This window comes from Ursus americanus, chromosome 10 (genome assembly GCF_024610735.1).
Source record: "Ursus americanus isolate L20-20 chromosome 10, mUrsAme1.1.p, whole genome shotgun sequence".
Lineage (NCBI taxonomy): Eukaryota > Metazoa > Chordata > Mammalia > Carnivora > Ursidae > Ursus > Ursus americanus.
Genome location: NC_142136.1, coordinates 56439446 through 56460596, shown reverse-complemented (window position 1 = coordinate 56460596; position 21151 = coordinate 56439446). Strand labels below are relative to the sequence as shown.

General features: G+C 43.7%; 1 protein-coding gene and 1 pseudogene across 6 annotated transcripts in view; one reads left to right on the top strand and one right to left on the bottom strand.

Annotated features, from left to right (window-relative positions):
- Positions 1 to 12518, bottom strand: part of CYSLTR2 (cysteinyl leukotriene receptor 2) — a 30079-nt gene extending 17561 nt beyond the window's left edge. For 2 of the 6 annotated variants that reach the window (XR_006779516.2, XM_087865152.1), the window contains exons 1-4: positions 12230 to 12518; positions 1080 to 1180; positions 424 to 551; positions 65 to 210 (exon numbers count right to left, since the gene is read on the bottom strand). The gene's annotated coding sequence lies outside the window, so the exon portion shown is untranslated. The remainder of the gene's footprint in view (positions 1 to 64; positions 211 to 423; positions 552 to 1079; positions 1181 to 12229) is intronic. The other 4 variants (XM_045796820.2, XM_045796821.2, XM_087865153.1 and 1 more) reach the window with 3 other exon arrangements.
- Positions 12519 to 16280: 3762 nt separating this feature from the next.
- On the top strand, positions 16281 to 16511 carry LOC123791761 (NADH dehydrogenase [ubiquinone] 1 subunit C1, mitochondrial pseudogene; annotated as a pseudogene).
- Positions 16512 to 21151: the final 4640 nt, after the last annotated feature.

Here is a 21151-nt window from a genome sequence, read left to right as displayed (position 1 = left end):
CTCTGCCTACTTGTGCTCTCTGTCAAATAAATAAATAAAATCTTAAAAAAAAAAAAAGAAATACCTTAAAAAAAAAAGATGGGGAGATGGGGATTCCATATTTCAGTTACAAAGAAAACCAAATGTGTTGCATGGCCAGTTAAAATCTGCTGTGGATGAATAGCTTCCATTGATGCCTGGAATGTTCTCGTGGTCAGAGCAAAGCTGCAACTGTCCAAAATGTCGCAGAGATTAGTTTCACCTGTACTTAGAAAAATACCATTTTTTTTTTAAAGAATAACACATTTTAAGGACCCCCTGTCACAGAGTACCTCCCCCAGCCCCCCACCTCCTGCCCCTCCTCCCCCCTCAGCACTGACTGGGGCTGTGCGCCCCCCACACGTGTGCTCACCTTCCGTGCTGAGATCTGGGCCTGTGACCTACCTCAGAACCTGAAGACTGAGGCACTCAGACACACCAACACAGACATCCCCCGAGGAGCAGCAAGCGATAAGCATTACACAACCGGATGCTGCGAGATGGCGATAAACCGCTGAAGAACAGAGAATCTTCTGGAGAATAAAGGTCAGGGCAGTCTGCATCATCTTTACAAGGAATTAATGATGGGACTTTTGTGCAGCACCTAAGCTGTCAGCACCAGGACAGGAGAGCTAGACCTGCCGGCCAGCAGCCTCCCATGTTACCACTAGGTGACGTTCTGGGTCCTCTGTGTGGCCACCGTCTCTGGGACTTCTAACTCCCACATGAAAATCCTTCCAGCAAGTTAACATCAGGCCCCTGGCTGGCTGACTTCATCAGCTACCCTCACTTCCTTCACTCAAGCTACCCGCCTTTGCCAGACCTGCCTGCGGGTTCTGGAAAAGCCCACGTCCTCCATCAGCCACAGATGTTCGTTCACTCAAAACGAGCAGCAGCCGACCTGCGTTGTGTTTACTGTGCAGTCGGCACTCTGCAAAGCTCCTTCTGTGTGCTAACTCAATTAGTCCCCAAACAGCCCTAGGTAGTCTGAATTGGCCATTTGATAGATGAGGAAAACTAACGTGCAAAGATAACGGAAGAGCTCGTGTGTCCACGTTCACCTGTCAGTTAGTGGTGGGACGGCACTTAAACCCAGCTCCCAGCTCTCTGTCACAAAGCTCTTCTGCCTCTCTCTGCGCCACAAATACTGGCTCCTGTGGACCTGACAAGGAGGGAAACACAGCCTCAGACCTAGAGGAACCTCCAGAGTGGTGACTAAACCAGACAACATAATAGACAAAGCCCGGTGAGAAGGGCCATCAGAATGAAATGCCACTGGGAACAGCCTTAGGGAACAAGGGCGTCTTTAAGGTACTGAGGGGAAAGGTTGGCTAGCGAGAGGGGCCAGGGGTTTCAGACAGAGGACCAGGCTGTATGAAGACTGGTTGCTGAGGGCACAGGGCAAGTTTGGGGTGCTGCAAGTGATACAGTCTAGGTGAAGCATGAAAGGGAGGATGAGGTGGACAGAGGGTGGTTTGAGAGTGACCTACCTCCACACAAAGGAGTTTGGGTTTTATTCTGAGGGCAGGGAGAGTCCTTGAATTGCCGACAGCGGATGTGCATTTTTAGAAAGGGTGATTCTGGCAGCAGGTGGAGGACAGTTGGGGAGGAGACAAGCCTAGGTTCAGACAGACTGCAAGGAATGTTCCTGTGATTGTCCAGGGCAGAGGGGGTGGACATAGCTGGATGGGACTGAGAGATATAAAGAAAACTGAGAGGTTGCCAGAGCTGCGGATGGACCAGTTATGGAATGTCAAGGAAGGCGGGGGAGGGTATCGTCTCAGGTCTTTGGTGGGAGAATTAGTGCCTTCCACTAATAAAAAGAACATAAGAGGAAGATGCTGTTTTGGGGGGGGAATGAGTTCAATTTGGGACATTTTGAATTTGAGGCTTTTGTGACACATGTAAATGGAACTGTCCCCTGCAGTCCAGACCTGGGGTGGAGGGGTTCAGGAAGCCTGCTGAATTTATGGCTCATCAGCATCTGATGGTGACTGAAGCCAGAAAAATTGGATGAACTCACACAGGTGCGTGAGAACAGAGAAGGAAAGAGGGCCTGAGATAAGACCTTAGGGGGACATCACCAACTAAGACACAGGCAGAGAACAGGAGCCTGGAGAGATGGTTGACTAAGGCTGGCCAAACCAGAAGAAACGAATCAAGAATGTAGTGTCAAGGAGGCCAGGAGAAAGACTGGTTGAAGGAGCAGGTGGTCCAGGTGGTCAGCGAGGATCAAATGCCTCAAGGGACTCTGCAATAAGAAGGTTATCAGTGACCGGAGGGGTGGGGTGGAAGCCTGAGGACAGGTGCAGCAGTTGAGAGTGTGACTGCTGTGCTGGGAGAGGACACGTTCAAGTTTGGCAGCTGAGAAGGGCGTGTTGTTGGAGGAAGGTTTTTGAGTCCGGGAGGGAAGCTGCATGTCTTCTTTTCTCTAGAGACACCTTGATTGTGACTCTTAGCCAAACTCCCTCCAGTGACTTGGGTCTCTTCCTCTCTTCATTTTTCCTTCTCTCTTCAACTTCATCCACCTGAACCTCTAGACTAGAATGTACTCTGTACCTGACGTCTAGCCGACGTGGTCTGACTCTCAACCCTCCCACTTTCTAGCTGCAAGACTCTTCCTCTCTGACCTTCGGCTTCCTCACCCTCCAAGCGAGGCTAAAAAAGAGAGCATGTAGGATTGTTCTGAGTTGTAAATGAAAGAATGGGCTTGCTCCATATAGCCGGTGGTCGACCAAATGCCAGCATTCTCTTCTACCGAATTCTGTGACCTATTAAAATTTTTGTTTTTGCTTGTCCTCTCACACTTCAACTCCTTGAAGTCCTGGGCTCACTGTTGTCATTTTGTTCTCAATTTCCTCTTTTTAATTTACAGCAATAGCTGCCCTGCCCCATCCCCACCACCTCATGAGAGCCACCTGTGAATCATACGGGACTAGGATGAGGTCATCCGTTCCTGTTCAACAGTTGCGTCCACTGCTCTTTCTCAAACTTCCTTCTCGGTTACTCTAGAATTTGATCCTCAGGTCTTATCAGTGAAACCTCTACTCCTTCTCTGTCTTCTGTGCTCCTGAGTACTTGTGGTTTTCCATTTCCTGATTGTTCAGCCCTTCTGAATCCGCTGTTAGTTCTTTACCCAATTGTGGACCACCACTGGAGCGCCACCGGGGTCCTCAGCTCACCTCTCTCGATAATCCCCCAAGAACTCAGCCGCCACTGAAACTTTACCCCATCTCTCTGCCTCTGACTCCCAGATGTCTTTTACATATGAAAATATATTTTCATCTTGTAATTTACAAAGAATTTTTTCTTCTCGGTTAATCTCATTTGCTCCACTTGGCTATCTTTTAAGATAGGCTGAGTTGGCATTTTATCTCAATTTTACAAATAAAGAAAAAACCTCTGAAACCTAGAAGATTTAAGTGGTTTTTCCTGAATTCTAACCTAAGCTATACTCCTACATTTCTAGTCGTCTACAGGATAGCCTTATTTGGGAGATTCTGTCTCTAGTTCAAATCTTACTTGGGTCTATCCTTCCTCTCAAATCAATCCCGCTCAGCTGGTGTCAGGGACTGAATGTTTGTGTGCCCCAGAATTTATATGTTGAAGCCCCAACCTTCAATGTGACTGTATTGGGAGACAGGACTTTTATGGAGGTAATTAAGGTTAAATGAAGTGATACGGTAGAGTTCTGATCCGAAAGGACTAGTGTCCTAGGAGAAGAAACACACTGTGCCATGTGAGGACACAGCCAGATGGTGGCCACCTACAAGCCAAGAGGAAAGGTCTCAGAATAAAACCTATCTTGTCAGCATCTTGATCCTAGACTTCCAGCCTCTAGAACTGTGAGAAATAAATTTCTGTTATTTAAACTACCCAGTCTGTGGTATTTTGTTAGGGCAGCTGAAGTGGACCGATTTAGCTGGTGACCATTTGGGGGATGTTTTCTTTCATTTTTCTCTTTCTTATATCTCACATCCAGTCAATGGGCAGAGCTATCGCCATTGTTTTTATATTATGTGGCTTGAATTCTATCCTTACTCTCCACGTACAAAGTCACCACTGTAACCTTGGGTTTTGTTAGCTGGTGCCTAGAAACCGTTAGTATCTCCTGCCTTGTATACCATTTCGAGATTAAACCAGCTAAAACATCACAGAACCATGGGATTCGATGGTCCCGGTGAATTCTTGGCCCCTGTCTGACCTCTCTTTCTCCCCTTCACTTATGTCTACATCCTCCCACCATGTCACTGTGGGTTTGAAGTTCTCCACAGTATGAGGCTTCTGCTTTAATAACCACCCTGCAGGTCACGACTCCCCGCCCCCCACAATAATGCTCTTCGTTTTCTCTGATGACTTCAGAGTAGAACTTAGATTTTAGCCCCCAGAGCTACTGTATACTGTGGAATGGCAAATAGGGCACTCTTTTTGTAGCTTACAGAAATATTCAAAGGAGGGACTTGGGGTATGTTCATGGGGCCAGATCTCCCACTTACGAGCTTGGGGATCTTTCTGCAAGTGATTTATCTTCTCTGCGCCTCGCTTTCCTTGTCTGTAAACGGCACGATGAGTGTGAAGTATTTCACACCGTTTGAGCACTCAACAATGTTAACTAGTATGATTAACCTTCAAATTTGGGGCCTAGGGAAACAATTTAGAAGGCGAAAAGCCTCTCAGGGCATTAATAAAAATACAAAAGCAAGGCTGAGAGGTGATTTGATTTAAAAAATAAATAAACATGGCGTCTCTGGCATGGGGAAGCAGCGGCAGAGCAGCAGGTGTGGCCGAGACTCCAGGTGTGAGCGCTGGTTCTTCTACTCACTAGCGTTGCGACCCTGGGCAAGTAACTTCATCCCCCCCGCGCCTCCAGGCCTCCTCGGTAACTTGGGGGCAGTGATAATAGCAGTCATTCCTTCACAGGGCTGCTGCGAGGATGAAGGCCGATGATGCATGAATGGCACCCAGGCCAGGGCTGGGAGGAGAGACAGCACCGTGTGGGAGTCGGTGTTGCTGCAAAGGATCACAGACTGAGCCCCTGCAGAAATCGTGCAGAGAGGATGCAACCCTTTGGGTCAGAAGATTCTACAACGTGCGTGTCCCTTGAAATCCCAGAGGCCCCAGAGCGCTGATCTGATACATCCCCCCAAACAGGGAAGTATCATCAGGTGCCTGATCCTTGAAATGCAAGACTGTTAGCTTAGTCCTTACTTGAAACTGCCCCCAAATGTCATGGCAGACACATAAAGCTTCATATACTTTCTTGCCTCCTCAGAATACTCTTGTACTTTCAGATTTTTTTCCAAAGGGAGAAAGTAAACTAAATTTTGGAGACCAAAACAGAAATACAGACAAAAAGAAGTGAGATTACAACATCTTTTGAATGAGGAACTGAGCTGGTTCCCAGGGTTCCAGAATAAATGGGGGCGGGGAGGGGTGGTGAACCACAGAGGGTCCTGTTTCTAGGGAGTCAGAACTTTGGAGCATTCTGCTGCCCCCCTCCCTCCTCTGCCCTGTCTCTCCCAAAGTGCCTCAAAGTGCCCCAAAGTCCAAGTCACTTCATGAACCTCCAGGCTAATGCCCCTTTACCCTCCAAATGCCCTTTACTTGCCCATGCCTCTTAGCCGAGGAGTCAACACCTTGGCCCAGATCTGCTGTAAACCAGTAAACGCTGAATAGTATTTATGGCTGTGCCAATTCCCTGAGGAGGAAATTCTCTAATTCATTTTCTCTGTACTGCAGAGATTCTCCTTAACAGCTCTGGAGCCAGAGGGACTTTTCAGCCAGAGTCCTAGGACCTGATAATTCACCCTGAAGAGTAATTGGAGTTTCTGCTCTGTGGCCAATGCAGAGTTTTACTGTCTAGTTTTTGTCCTCTGGTTAAGACTCCACATTTGGAAGTTGCAAAGCTCACAGAGCCCTGTCCCCCCGGATGCCACCAACCTGTGCCTGACTCGCCCTGGAGCTCGGCAGGCAGAAAATTCAACGTGTGGCTGTTTATAGGATTGCTGCGGGTTTCTGGAGTAGCTTGAAACCCCTGAGCAAGAGTTTTTGGATCTGGCCCATTTCCCATCTGGAGAAGACCTGAGTGAACCCTTACCGCAAGGGTGGGAAGGCTTTCACAAACAGTTGTCACAATAGGCTGAGCAGCTCTGTGGGCTCTTCAGTGCGCTGAGCACTTTCTCCCTTGTTATTGTCTGACCTAAGTGGTTTCTTTTATAACCAGACTTTCCAGCCCCCATCCCCATCTCTGCTCAGATTCTTCAGCAACCTGCCAGGATCAGCAAGAAGGATACTGCTGATTGGTCTGTCTCCCTGACCTGCCTGCTGACTACATTCCAGAATGTTCCGAGAAAGTTCAGAAACCCCCAAAATAAATTCTGCATTTCATTAATTTGGTTTCTTCTTTTAGCTCTAAAGACCAGACACCTTATCATATTAAGTTTCCTAATTAGCACATTTTCTTAAAATCACAGCAGTTGGGTTGTCAGCTTTTCAGTGATTTCGCCCAGCTGCCGATCCTCATGTGCCCTTCAGTCTGCATCTGCCTTCCTCTCCTTCTAGCACTTTCCCCGACTCCTGAGAGCTCAGGGAAGCCACTAGAGCCTTCCTGGCCTGGGCTCTGCCTAAAGCTGCTGGGCCTTCTTGAAATGTTGACTGTTAGGTCCAGTTTGGGGGTGGGGCTGGACAGGCAGCACCCACTGGCTGCGGTCTTCTTCCGCTGAAAGGAGAACTTTGCTCAGACCACAGAATGTTCGGTAAAATGACATCCACCACCACAAATGTACATGGACAGACAGAAGAAGAGGCACCTTAAGAAATTGTGTATTGTCAGAGCCACCATTAGGGCAAAGGTCTGCATGGATGAAAAGTGACCGTTTCAAAAGTGTCAGATGACAGATATCAGCATCAGACTTATGAGTTAGCAATATTTGCCTTTTTTCTACCCTTTGCTGACAAGCTTTTCTTCACTGTTTGCTTGCTTGCTTTTCTCCTCTTGTTTGTACATTCTCCCTGTGAAGTTCCTTTCTGGATAATTTTCCTGAGCAAAAAGTTGCTTAAGGATTTTGGACACATTTGGAGATAACTGCCCCTTAAAACTGGACTCTTTTGACAATTTCATTCTTTCTTGTGTATTTTGAGGGTACAAATGCTTCCAGCGAACTATTTATCCCCAGGGGCATAGCAGGAGCTGAACCCTAGGAGAAGGTTGGCATCTGAGCATGTGAGGGGGCCTCTCTCTGCCCCCAAGGGTGAGATGCATGGCATTTTCTCTGGCATCCTTCTTCCCATCTCTGTCTTCTTAATCTCCTTGTTTCATTCTCAAACGTTCTCCCAAAGCTAGCTTTTCTTCCGTGTTCTTCCTAACCAGTAACACTCAGCCACTACAACAAAGACAGACTGAATGTGAAGAACTGAGTAAGGACGGCTCTGAGCTCCTTGAAGATATGACTTCATTTTCTTTAAGCATTATTCTAAGTGCTGTCTTTTCTCTGGCTCTTGTAACTTCTCAGCTCTTACTTGTTAATAGAAATTATGAACCTCTGACACTGACTATGGATTTCATTTTATAAAAATATCTCAACAATTTTTTGTCCCATAGTGCACTTCACCAGTGTATCTGGGAAGATTGACGGTATCCGTGACTAACCCAGTCTCTGACCTCAGGAAGGCCGCAGGGCCACTCTACATCTGCCTCTGATCCTCCAGTCTTCTCATTGCAAAGACAGAAGGTCAGCAAGTGTTATCTCAGAAGCCATCACCCAACACAGTCCAATAATTTCCTAGGAACTGTGTCAGCATTAGGATTATCCTTGCCCACAATCAAAGTGACTACATGACGACTCAGGGGCTCCCCCAAAGCCCATTCATTCAAATTAAAACTGCCTGTCTTTCTCTTCCCTCCTACTGAGGCATTTCATATTCTGCCATTAAATTCACTTTTTAGAGCAAAGAAATTATTTACAAAGGTAGCTTGTTAAACATCCTTTGCTTCCTGGAATGATACAGAGGCATTGTGATATCATAGGAAAGCTTTAAATCACAACAGGAGCCAAACCCTAGCTCTACGCCTTGCTAACTGTGTGAGCATTAGGAAGTACTCAACCCCTTGGAGTTATCCAGAAAACCAAAGGAGGTGACACAGGCGAAAGCCTCCAACACAGCTGCCCCGAGCCTGGTACTCATACACAGTCAATGCATTATCATGCTTGATACAACCCTGTCTGTTGCCAAGGGAAGAAGAGCCTGAGAACTTTTTAGTATGCCAGGTGTAGGATACCTGTATAGGAGAGTAAGAAACAAGCAGATAAGGAGAGAATGTTTCAATATGTCTGGAAAAAATGGAAAACCACAGGAATTGCTCAGGAAAGTGCCCTAGGAAACTGCCAGTAGCATGGGGACAGTAGGCATCTGTAATCTAAAGAGGAGAGAGGATGGAATGGAAGCAAACCACAGGCTTCCCTCCTTCCCCGGCCTGCCCTGCTGCCCAGTGTCTCCTCCGAGGCAGACCCGGCCTCATTATCCAGCCGTCTCCACCAGCTCCTCTTTTCCATCACAGTGATCAGCTGATGGTGGTCCCAGTATAGGTTGTCATCTTTCACCTGCACAAAGGACACAGTCTCCTGCCTCCACTCTTGCTATTCTCAGGCCATGCTCTACACAGTGGCTAGAGTGACCTTTCCAAAATGCATATCTGACCATATGACTTCTGCTTAAAACCTACTATCACATCAGAATGAAGTTCAACTCCAGACATATCACAGTGTGGATCTCATCAACCAGCATATTCTCTCCCCACAACTTCCTTCACTAAAATCCATTCTAGCCTCATGGAACTCCTTTCAATGCCCTAAACACTCCCGGCTCTCTCTTGCCTATTCACTCTGAGCTCCAGCTCATCTGGCCATCTCTTACCCAACTTCGGGTTTCTTTCTAGACATCACTTCTTTCAGGAAAAGCCTTCTCTGACCCCTCCAGGTCTTGGTTGCCCGCTGCCCCACCTTGCCCTGCAGTGCCATGGGATTCCTGTCCCAGCACTTACCCCTTTGGGCAGCCATAGTTCCCACCAGACTGTTCACAACTAATGGCAGGAATGGGGTCTCACCAGTCTACTGCCGCATCCTTAGGCCCTAGCACAGCTTGTGGCACAGACATGTGCTCCCACAAATGACCGATGAATGAGCCGGGGAAGGTATTATTCACCTCCCTCATTTTATGTCTCACAACAAATATCTTCTAAGCAAAAAAATCCCCAATGGTCTTTGGCAGCAAAATGATGTTTGTGTATTTTTCCTCACAAACTGACTGTTTCTTAACATTCAAATATAGATTCTAGGGACAAGAATACAGAATCAAAGGCATGAGAGTAGCGGGGTGTTGACAGAAAAGACCCAAATGGTGCTCTGCGCTAAACACTGTAGAAAGGGACACTATTTATATATCTGAGGGTTGACAGTTGTTTTTCTCACCCTGCGCCAAACGAGTTTCTGGTAAGGATTTGTGTCTGCTACAGCTAACAAGGAAAACTGCCTTCAATTCTCTCAGAAAATTTATAAAAGGACAAAACTATTGTCAACGTAAAATGCAAAATAAAAAGAAACCAACGTCCTTTAAAGAATGTGCGATGCCCCCAAGTACTCTGTAGACAATCACGTCTTCTGTACCAGAGGTGCAAATGGGGCAAAATGCTATCTCCACAGCCTCATAGGAGGGCCCTTATATGGGACATAGATTTTCTTTAGTGATAAAAAATTCTTGTTTCTATAATGTACAATAATATGGATACTTTTAAATTTTTCCAGCTTAATCTTTAAACTTCTAGAACAAATAGGCTCTGCTCCCGTCCCTTGCCCTCCACTTGCTTCTTTTCTCTGTCCCTCCCCTGGCCTGTCTTCCCTCCCCTCCCCTCTTTTCTTCCTTCTTGTTCTTCTTCAAATCTGCTTCCCTCTTTCCTTGAAACCTCTCTTCAAAACACTAGAGATGCAAAAAGCTTTCTTTCCTGAACCTGACTCTTCCTAAGGACCCTTCCAACTTAGCGATTCTTTGGTTCCAACTCACTGCTCCAGCTTCCATTACTTTCTTTGTCAAAGGCTTCATTCAGCCCATACCACCACCAAGTCATCAATCCAATAGGAGAAGTTTTCCTTTAAATATTGCCACACATTGTACCATTTTCTCTACAGATGAGTTAATAAAAAGAAGTTAATAGGTTCAACAGAGATAAACATAAGCTGTTAACTCCACATTTATTGATGAATTAATTTATTTATACCTTTCCATCTATTCTTAATGGAACCCATGTGCTAGGTTTTCTGTGAGGACTCCATCCTCAGGCGTTCTTGGTCAGCAGAGGGATTGAGACCCTGCACATAAGTAACTCCGGTACAAAGAAGGCAGTGGTCAGTGCTCCGAGAAAATCACAGATGCAGTGCTGGAGGTTCGGACATACATTTGACAAGGTGTCATAGCAAAGCTGAGCAACCCAGACAAATGCTTGCCTTTCTCTGAATTATCCAGCTTCGCTGCTGCATTAAGGAGAGCCCACTGGGTAACAAGCCCTTGTTAGGCTCTTATCTTCCAGGCTGAGCCTTGGAGGACTATTGTGCCTCAGATGTCTGGTGTGTAAGACAAACTTGAAAAATGGGAGTCCTTGAGTCTGGAATACACATGAGATATAAAAATGCCCAAAGTGATCCTGACGCATGGCAATGAGCACATTGCAAAAAGATGTTATTTTTCTTCCAGAACAGGTGTTGTTTATGTTGTGTTGTACCCCTGATGACCCCAGGCCCATAGGAAGGCAGAATACTAACAGATGCTGGGCATAATTTTGATTCCTTTGGAACAGTCTGGAGCCTCAACCTCTCTAACTTTTAACCAATGCACTGGAAACAAATCCATCTCTTTACAGCCTCAGTAAATTGAAATTCGTAAGTAGATTCTTATCTCAAGAGTTTATGTGGTTAAGGTGGATGATAGAAATTTCTAGAGGTTTGGGGGTGCCTGGGTGGCTCAGTTGGTTAAGCGTCTGCCTTTGGCTCAGGTCATGGCCCTGGGGTCCTGGGATTGAGCCCTGAGTTGGGCTCCCTGCTCGGGGGGCGGGGGGAGTCTGCTTCCTCTGCCTGCCTCTCCCCCTGCTTGTGTTCTCTCTCTCACTCACTTTCTCTCTCTCAAATAAATAAATAAAATCTTTTTAAAAAATTTCTAGAGGTTTTGTTTATTTTATGTTTCCACAAATTACTTCTATATTATTAATACAGTATTCAAAGGGAGATTTGGGTCGCTTGCCCGAAATTCTACCTCTCCTTCCCTTAATACGTATTGATCTCAGATATGTGTCAGAGATAGGAAAATATTTCAAATGACCTAGGTATAAATGACAGCTATTATCATGCTGGCCATCCATTAGAACAACCTGGGAAATTTTTTGAAAAAAACAAAACAGAACAAAAACTACTACAGATGACTGGCTTATCTCCAAAAGCAAAGTTTCGGTTATTCTAGGGATACTTTTTAAATTTCCTCAGAATCAGGTGATTCTGGCTGAATGTGCAGCTAAACCAGACGCAGGCCCAAAGGGGCAATAAACAGATACACACATACGTTCTCACACATGCTCTCCCTCTCATTTAACCTCCAGGTAAAACCACTGACACCTACATTCTCAAATTTAACCTCCTGTCCCCCGAAAAACCTTCTCTCCCCTGAACAGGAAAAAATACATTTTACACAATAAAATGATGCAGTCTATGAAAAATAGGAAAGATGCTATCTGGTCAAAACCAGGGGAATGCTTGACTAAGGTATGGTAAATCTCCTCAATGCAACAGTATCCAGCAACTTAAAATTACGATTATGAAGAATTTATAGCAATGTAGAAACAGTTTATGCTCTATGGAAAAAATGAACATCAAGTAATCCACGCCGTATGGACACAACTGTGGAAATCAAACTAAAGTTATATGCAGACATGCAAAAAAAGAATGGAAAGAAATACCCCCCAAGATATCAATGGAGACTAGCTCAGTGGTGGTTTTACTTTCTTCTCTTTTTTTGTACTTTCCCAACATCTTTTAAATGGCCACGTATATGGTAGAAAAAAATTTACAGGAGAACAAAATTAACTTACTTTTCAGAAAGCATGCTTCCGACTATGAAGTGATCAGCAAGGTCTAATTCTCAATAACGAATTAACAAAGATAAAAATGCTCACCCGAGGGTTTCTGTGCTCCAGCTGGCTTTGCTCTGTCTCCTCTATTCCTCCCGCTTTCCTCCTCCAAGTAATTCAGCTTGCTTATTTAAAAGAAAAGCGAAACAGCAAATTTATTTTATAAAAAGTTTCATCTAACAGCAAGAGAATAAGGAACTTTGGCCAGCTGGTCTGTCTGGTGTGGGTGTTGGTCTGGCTTCCTTCTCAAAAAGAAGGGGGAATTATTTCAGTTAGGGACTATATCTAAAAGGAAGAAGCCTGGATTAGCCCTGTCCCCCTAAGGACTGTTTCCATTAGCATCTTTCACAGCAGATCATGGGAATGTGATGCGCTAGACTCAGGGGTATGAAGTGGCTGTTAGTTCTCCTAAGTGGTTTTTGTTTCCATGACAACAGTAACAGCAATGCTGCATTATACGCCTTATAGGTATAGCACTGTAGAGCTGTTTAGAGCACTTCCCATCACCCACTTGCTTTTACAACTTCTTGCACATGGGCAGAGGCCTTCCCCAATCTGCTGCAAATGCTCTGTTGGAGGTCACCAATGACCTCCTCACTGCTCACATAAAGGGTCCTTGCTCAGTCCTCATCTTCCTTCCCCAAGTCATTGTGCAATTTAGGCCACTTCCTTGAAACTTTCTCCTTTTTGTTTCTCTGACTCTCCTCATTCTTTTCTACCCCTTAGGCTGCTTCTTTTTGCTTTCCTTTCCGATGCCTCTTCTTCTCCTCCTTTTCTAAATGTGAGTTTGCCTCAGAAGTCCTCTTCTGACCTCTTCCTACCATATTCTCTTGCTTTTATTTATTTTGTCCACATCCTCGGATACATGTAATATGGCCCCTCCCAAGCATATACTCCCCCATCTACCCCAGCTAATCAAATGGCACCACAATGATTCAGCCAGTTATTCCATCTGTAAGCCTAGAAGTCATTCTTAACTCCTCTCTTTCTCCCACAACCAATATCCAAGCCAACCAATTCTGTTTGTTCTACCCGCAAAATGTGTCCTAAATCCAACCACTTCTTACTTCCCCTGCCCCCATTAAAATCGTCATCATTTCTTGGATAGAATGCTGCAGTAACATTAAGCAAGAACTAAAAGACATCCAAATTGGAAAGAAAGAAGTAAAACTATGTCTGTTTGCAGATGATGTAATCTTATTATGTAAAAAACCCTAAAGATTCCACACACAAAAACTGTTGGAACTAATAAACAAATTCATCAGTTGCAGAATAAAAATTAACACACACACAAAAAATCAGTTGCATTCTATACACTAACAATGGACAATTCAAAAAGAATTGTTAAAAAATTCTAATTACAATAACATCAAGAAGAATAAACAAATACAATACTTAGGAATTAACTAAGGAGATGAAAGACTTGTACACTGAAAACTACAAAACATTGCTGAAAGAAATTAAAGAAGACATAAATAAATGGAAAGTCATCTCATGTTCATGGTTTGGAAGACTTAATATTATTAAGACATCAATACTACCCAAATCAATCTACAAATGCAATACAATCTCTATCAAAATCCTAATGATGTTTTTCTCAGACACAGAAAAATCTATTCTAAAATTCATATGGCCAAAGATACAGAAGTAGTGAAGAGAAGGGCCATATGCACCCCAATGTTCATAGCAGCATTGTCCACAATAGCTAAATCATGGAAGGAGCTGAGATGCCCTTCAACAGATGACTGGATTAAGAAGTTGTGGTCCATATATACAATGGAATATTACTCAGCTATCAGAAAGAACGAGTTCTCAACATTTGCTGCAACATGGACAGCACTGGAGGAGATAATGCTAAGTGAAAGAAAGACAATTATCATATGATTTCTCTCATCTATGGAACATAAGAACCAGGAAGATCGGTAGGGGAAGAAAGGGATAAAGAAAGAGGGGGTAATGAGAAGGGGGAATGAAGCATGAGAGACTATGGACTCTGAGAAACAAACTGAGGGCCTCCAAGGGGAGGGGGGCGGGGGAATGTTATAGGCTGGTGATGGGTAGTAAGGAGGGCACGTATTGCATGGTGCACTGGGTGTTATACTCAACTAATGAATCATCGACCTTTACATCTGAAACTGGGGATGTACTGTATGGTGACTAACATAATATAATAAAAAAAAAGAAAAAAAAAGAAAAAATTAAAAAAAAAAAAAAAAGAAGATGTGGTCCATATATACAATGGAATATTACTCAGCCATCAGAAAGAACGATTACTCAACATTTGCAGCAACATGGACGGGACTGGAGGAGATAATGCTAAGTGAAATAAGTCAAGCAGAGAAAGACAATTATCATATGGTTTCACTCATTTATGGAACATAAGAAATAGCAGGAAGTTCGGTAGGAAAAGGAAAGGAAGAATGAAGGGGGGGTAAACAGATGGGGAAATGAACCACGAGAGACTATGGACTCTGGGAAACAAACTGAGGGCTTCAGAGGGGAGGGGGGGTGGGGGATTGGGATACGCCAGTGATGGGTATTAAGGAGGGCACATATTGCATGGTGCACTGGGTGTCATACGCAAGTAATGAATCATGGAACTTTACATCAAAAACTAGGGATGTACTGTATGGTGACTAACATAACATAATGAAAAATTATTATAAAAAAATAAAATAAAATTCATATGGAATCTACAAGGACTCCCAAATAGCCAAAACAATCTTGAAAAAAAAGTTGGAGTACTGATACTTCCTGATTTCAAAACTTACTACAACACACAGTAATCAAAACAGTATCATCTTGACATAAAGACAGATATATAGCCTAATGAAGTAGAATAGAGATCCCAGAAATAAACTCTCACATATATGTTCTAATAACTTTTGATGAGGGTGCCAAGACCATTTATGGGAAAAGACAATGTTTTCAACAAATAGTCCTGGGAAAACTGGATATCCACATGCAAAGGAATGAAGCTGGACCCTTACCTCTTACCATACAAAAAAATTCAAAATGGATCAAAGACCTAAATATAAAAGCTAAAATTATAAAACTCTAGAAGAAAATATAGGGGAAAGCTTCATGGATTTTGCAATGATTTCTTGAATATGACACAGGCTATAAAAGAAAAAATAGACAAATTTGACTTTAACAAAACTATAAACTTTTGTACATCAAAGGACACCTATACAGAGTAAAAAGATAATCCACAAAATGGTAGAGAATATTTGCAAAACACATATCTGATAAGGGATAATATCCAGAATAAAAATAGAACTCCCAAAACTCAACAACAACAAAAACTAACAACCCAATTTAAAAATGGGCAAAGAACTTGAATAGATATTTCTCCAAAGAAAATATACAAATGGCTAATAAGCACATGAGAAGATACACATCACTAATCATTACAGAAATGCAAGTCAAAACCACAGTAAGATACCACTTCCTACCCATTAAGATGACCATTACCAAAAAAAGAAAAAGAAAAAAAAATAACAAGTGTTGACAAGGATGTGAAGAAATTGGACTCTTGTGCATTGCTGGTAGGATGTGTGTGGTTTCTCAAAAATTTTAAAATAGAATTACATTCCACATGATCCAGCAATTCCACTTCTGAGTATATACCCCAAAGAACTGAAAGCACCTATAGCATACCCAGGTACATTTGAAGAGCTATTTGTGCACTCATGCTCATAGTAGCATTATTCACAATAACCAAAAGGTGGAAGTAACCCAAGGGTCCATTGATGGGTGAATGGATAAACAGAATATACTATATACATACAATGGAATATTATTCAGCAGTAAAAAGGAAGGAAATTCGGCTCCCTGATCAGCAGGGAGTCTGCTTCTCCCTCTGCCCCTCCCTTGGCTCATGCACACACTCTCTCTGTCTCTCATTCTTGCAAAAATAAATAAATAAATAATCTTAAAAAGAAAAGGAGGGAAATTCTAGTACATGCTACAACATGGATGAACCTTGAAGACATATGCTAAGTGAAATAAGACAGTCACAAAAAGACAAAAACTGTATGATTGCACTTACAGGACCTATCTAAAGTAGTCAAATTTGGGGGCCCAGCCCAGCAAGATGGCAGCACCCGCATTGTCGCACCCCTTCTGCAAGCTGCTGGCTCTGGCCAGGCTCCCAAGAGGCTCTTCAGCGTGATCAAAGTTCTACACATGGAAGCCACCACATGATAGACCTGACCGGCTGAGAGTTGGACCGACCTTGGCCACCTCCATCTTCTTGTGGCTCTATCTCATCAAACAACATAATGAAGATGTTTTAGAGAATCAAAGAAGAAATGGGTTGGAATAAACTATTGAAATACTAATGCAGTAGGCTCCATATAATGAGTATACCAGCTCCTTCAGGTCCACCAATCTGTTGAGTCATAAACGTGACAGAAAGAATGATATGTGAATGGATGTCAAATCACATTTGTGTTTTGCGTCATTAAATGAAAAAATAAAAATACTTTTGTATTCTTAAAATAAATAAATAAAATTTAAAAAAAATAGTCAAATTCATAGGGACAGAAAGTAGAAGGGTGGTTGCCAGCAGCTAAAGGAAGGGGAAATGAGGGGTTATTTAATGGGTATGGAGTTTCAGTCTTATAAGATGAAGACAGTTTTGGAGATGGATAGTGACTGAACAACAATGTGATTGGACTTGACGCCACTGAACTGTACGCTTAAAAATGGTACATTTTATGTTATATATATTTTACTACATTTTTAAAAATAAGCAATTTTTAAAATAAATTGGAAAAGTCTTTAAAAAAAAAAAAGAATGCCAACATCCTACCTAATTGTCTTCCCATTTCCACTTTTGTTACTCTACCATCAAGCTTTTGAAGAGTAAATCAGATCATGGGAGTCTCCTGCTCAGGACTCCTCAATGATTTCTTGAAATTCTCAGAATAAAAATCCTTAGAGTCAAAAAAAAAAAAAAAATCCTTCCAGTCTACAAAGGCCGGACCTATCAGTCCGTCCTACATACCTGTCCAACTTCCTCTCTCTCCCTGAGTCTCCTGCTGCTATTCAAAGCACCTGTGCCCAAATGTCCCTGCCCCCAACTCCCTCACTTCATTTGGCTCTCTACTTAAATGCCACCACCCCAGAGATGACTTTCCCGATCTCCCTTTCTTTTTTTTTTTTAAAGACTTTATTTGAGAGAGAGAGAGAGAATGAGCAGGGAGTAGGGGCAGAGGGAGAGAGAGAGGAAGAAGCAGGCTTCCCAGCTGAGCAGGGCACCTCAGGCAGGGCTCGATCCCAGGACCTGGAGATCATGACCTGAGCCGAAGGCAGTCGATGAACTGACTGAGCCACCCAGGCGCCCCTCCTGATCTCCCTTTCTAAAAGAGCTCCCCTCCATACACACACTCTCCCTACCTTAACCTGCTATATTTTGCATTATACTATTCATCACCATCACTATTTCTTTAATATCATGTATTTGTTCCTAAATTGTTGAACTCCTATGTTTGTGTAGACTCGTCCTACTCCTTGGGGTTCTGGCCGCCTCTGATGTCTGCAACTGCCCACGTTCTGGTCCTACCCTTGGCCCCCTCACACATTATTAGGAGTCCCACATTTAGGCCTGTGGACAGTCCACCTTTTTTTGTCCATATCCCTGCCCCCGCCCCTGCAAACAGCTGCCCTTGGCCACCACTAGGACAGAAGCTCCACTTCTGACACATCTGGGGAGGCAGTTACACAGCCCTTGGGGACATTTGGCCGGTGAATTCTCAAGTATCCTGAGAAAATTCTAGACAGCAAAGTTGGGGGAGATTAGCTCCACAGACTCCAGGCGCCCTTGGGACAGAAAGGGCTGGAGGAGGACCAGAGAGGGGTCCTCCAAAGCATGACGCCCAGGGCACTGGTTGCTCTTGCCCATGTACAAGCAGTCTGCCTCCATGGACCCACTCCAGCCTCCCTTTCAAGTCACATTTCCTTCAAAGTTCATGGCTCTCTTGCTCCCTTCCCATGTACCAAACTGAACTGTTTGTTTATCTCCCAAAATAGAAAACACTATTTTAGGGCCCAGGAGTAGCACAAAATTGTAAGTTTAGTTGTGTTGGATAGAAAACAGCAAATGCTTCCTTGAAAGTAAACAAGGAAGGCTTTGTTTGTTTCTCCTGTTTATAGTTTGTTTGCTGGACCTGTAACAGACCTTACACATCATCTCGATTCTTTGAAGCAGTGGAGGCTCGGACCTCCTAAGGAGCTCAGGGCTAGCAGCTGGTGCCACAGCAGCCAGAACCCGACGCGGGGGCCTGAGAAGCTGCGGACAGTTCCCAGGGCCCATCCATCTGACCCCACTCTACCAGTGTCCTCTGCCAGTCCAAAGGTCACACGAAAGACAAGCTGGCTCTGACTACACCCTCACCCTAGGTCTCCTAGAACCCTGGAAACCACTGATTCTAGCACCTTGCCCCATCCTCTCCCAGCCTGGACCCTGGCCTGGTGATAGGTGCTGGAATGGCAAATCCTTCCTCACCCCATCTGTGGGTCCCACAGGTGACAAAAATCTTGAAACTTGGAGGGGAAAAGAAAAAGGTCTTCCTCAAAAGCTCTAGGCTGCTGCTGCTGTGAACATGAAGAGGAAAGAGGCTTCTAGAACCACTGTATGAATGTCCCACAGCTCTCCAGCAATGGCTGTGGATGGGAGAGTGTGGTGATGTGACCTTGACACCGCAGAACCTGGGGGTGAGGATGGGGGTTTATCTGTGCTGCTTCTCCGTGGAGCTCTGATGGGGCTGGTGCCAAGGCTGCTGCTTGGAGAACAAGGTTATTCCCAGGCCTGGGACTCTGTTTCCAGCATTTGATTGACCCAAGTGGAAATTAACAGTGTATAAATATTACATTACTATTCTCACCTTTGGAAAAAAAAAGAGGTTGAGAAACAAAGTCTATAAGCAATCACTATAGGTTTTCATTCTCCTCCCCCCAAAATCTAGCAAATTGATTAATGTCCAACTCATTAAAATAAAAACAGTGAAAAAAATTTAACCCTACACACCCAGAACTAACTCTTGCATATCAGGTTTTCAAGGAGGAAAATAAGACTTTCTTCAATGGTTAGAAAGATAAGAAAGGAAAACCTTTTTTCCCCTCTACCGCTGATTCTGTAAACCTCTGGTAGAGGAGAAATCTCATCAAGACTTTCTTTTATTTTTAGACCATCTGGAATTTCTAAACATTCCAAAGGCAGGCTGTCACTTCACTGGAAAGGACCCATTAGAAAGTCTTTCTTAGTACCACTTTGCCTGATAACATGGAGATGAAATCTCATTGTAATACGAGATTTCCAGGATGGTGAATGAAGAAACGGAAAGGATTCATCACTTTAAATAGAAAAATAAAATCCTGAGACAGCAGAGAAATAAATCGACATATTTTTCTAATTTGTTGTTCCTGACAACCTTGAGAAAAAAAAAGAAGTCAGACTGTTTCATGTGAAGCATGTTTCAGTGCCCAGAGAACTTGTCTGGAACTCTTAAGGGCCTGCAGAACTCCTGCAGGAAAGATGGGACTCAGCTCTGATTTCGAAGGAGATCTCAGTGGGTCCTGGATAACAAAGTGAATTAGGGAAATTCAGGGTCAGTTTCTTGCTGATTACACTGATGCACCAGTCACAAAACGTTTTACTCGAGAGTTTTAGAGACATAAGCTTGAACCTAGCAGGTATGTTCTTGTAAACACAATCCTGGGATTCCTAAAAAGTCAGAACTACCGTTAAACACGCTAGGGCATCAGAGAAAGTAGCTTATTTTCATAATCCAAGATTAAACACCAAGGAAGAAATCCGTGGGAGTCATGTTTCTATTTAGGTCATTAACAAAGGGAAAGGATAGAAGCCAAGCTCAGGGGATTTAGAAAGCACCAAAGTTTATGCACAGGAGGTCTCATAAGACAAACATAAAAAAAATTACCCAGTGTAGTGGGCTGAATGGTGGCACCAAGGATATGACCCCATCCTAATCCCAGGGTATTCAGAATCAGAGTAGATTGTGTTCTCAGTGGCTCAATTGCTTACAAATCATAATCCTTGGATAGATGTTAACACTAAACAGTTGTAATGTTTATTCTGTACTTATACTGGATATACAGAAGTTTGTATACAAAGCCAGCATGGTTTACTAGGACGGGAAGTGCGGCCCCGCAGCTTTCCAGGGATGAATCCTCCTACATCCTACCCTCTAGGACCTCCTTCCCTCTGAGCCATCACTTGAGCAATCACTCCTCAGGCACTGCTTGATGTTGAGTGAAACAAAGCCTACCCCAGACTTTACTAGTTTACTATAGTGATGACTAATGACTGGGCTGCTCCCAAGCCTTCATGTTTCAGTTTAAAGACCAAAACCAAACCAAAACAAGAAAACCACCTACAAAGCATATGTGACTGTTGAAGTACTTCTCCTCCCCAGTGTGGATTCTCTGGTGCTTGGAAAGATTACCAAATATTGCCTTATGTGGCAAAAGCTGGGACTAACTGAAGAATCCCGAGAAGAGTCTCTCCTTTATTATCCAAGTGGGCCCAAAATGCAGTCGCAGTTGTGCCTGTAACAGAGAGGCTGAAGGACTTTTGACAGAGCCACCCAGAGGAGAAGGCCAGGTGGAGTGGTTACAGAGGTGCAACCACGAACCAAGGAATTCCTGAAGCCACCTGAAACTAGAAAAGGCAAGGGGGGATTTCCCCGGAGCTTCCAGACGGAGCACCTTGATTTCAGACTTCTGGCCTCCAAAAGTGTGAGAGAATGAATTTCTGTTGTTTTAAACCATCAACTGATGGTAATTTGTTCTGGCAGCCCTGGGGAACTCATATACCTAACCTTCCTCCACCATGAAGACCTGAAATTCAGGGAGAAAGTGATCAGTTGGCCAATAAGTTTAACTAATCTGTAGTGGATTTTTAAAATTTATTTTTACTAAAACAAAAATCCTTCTATTTTA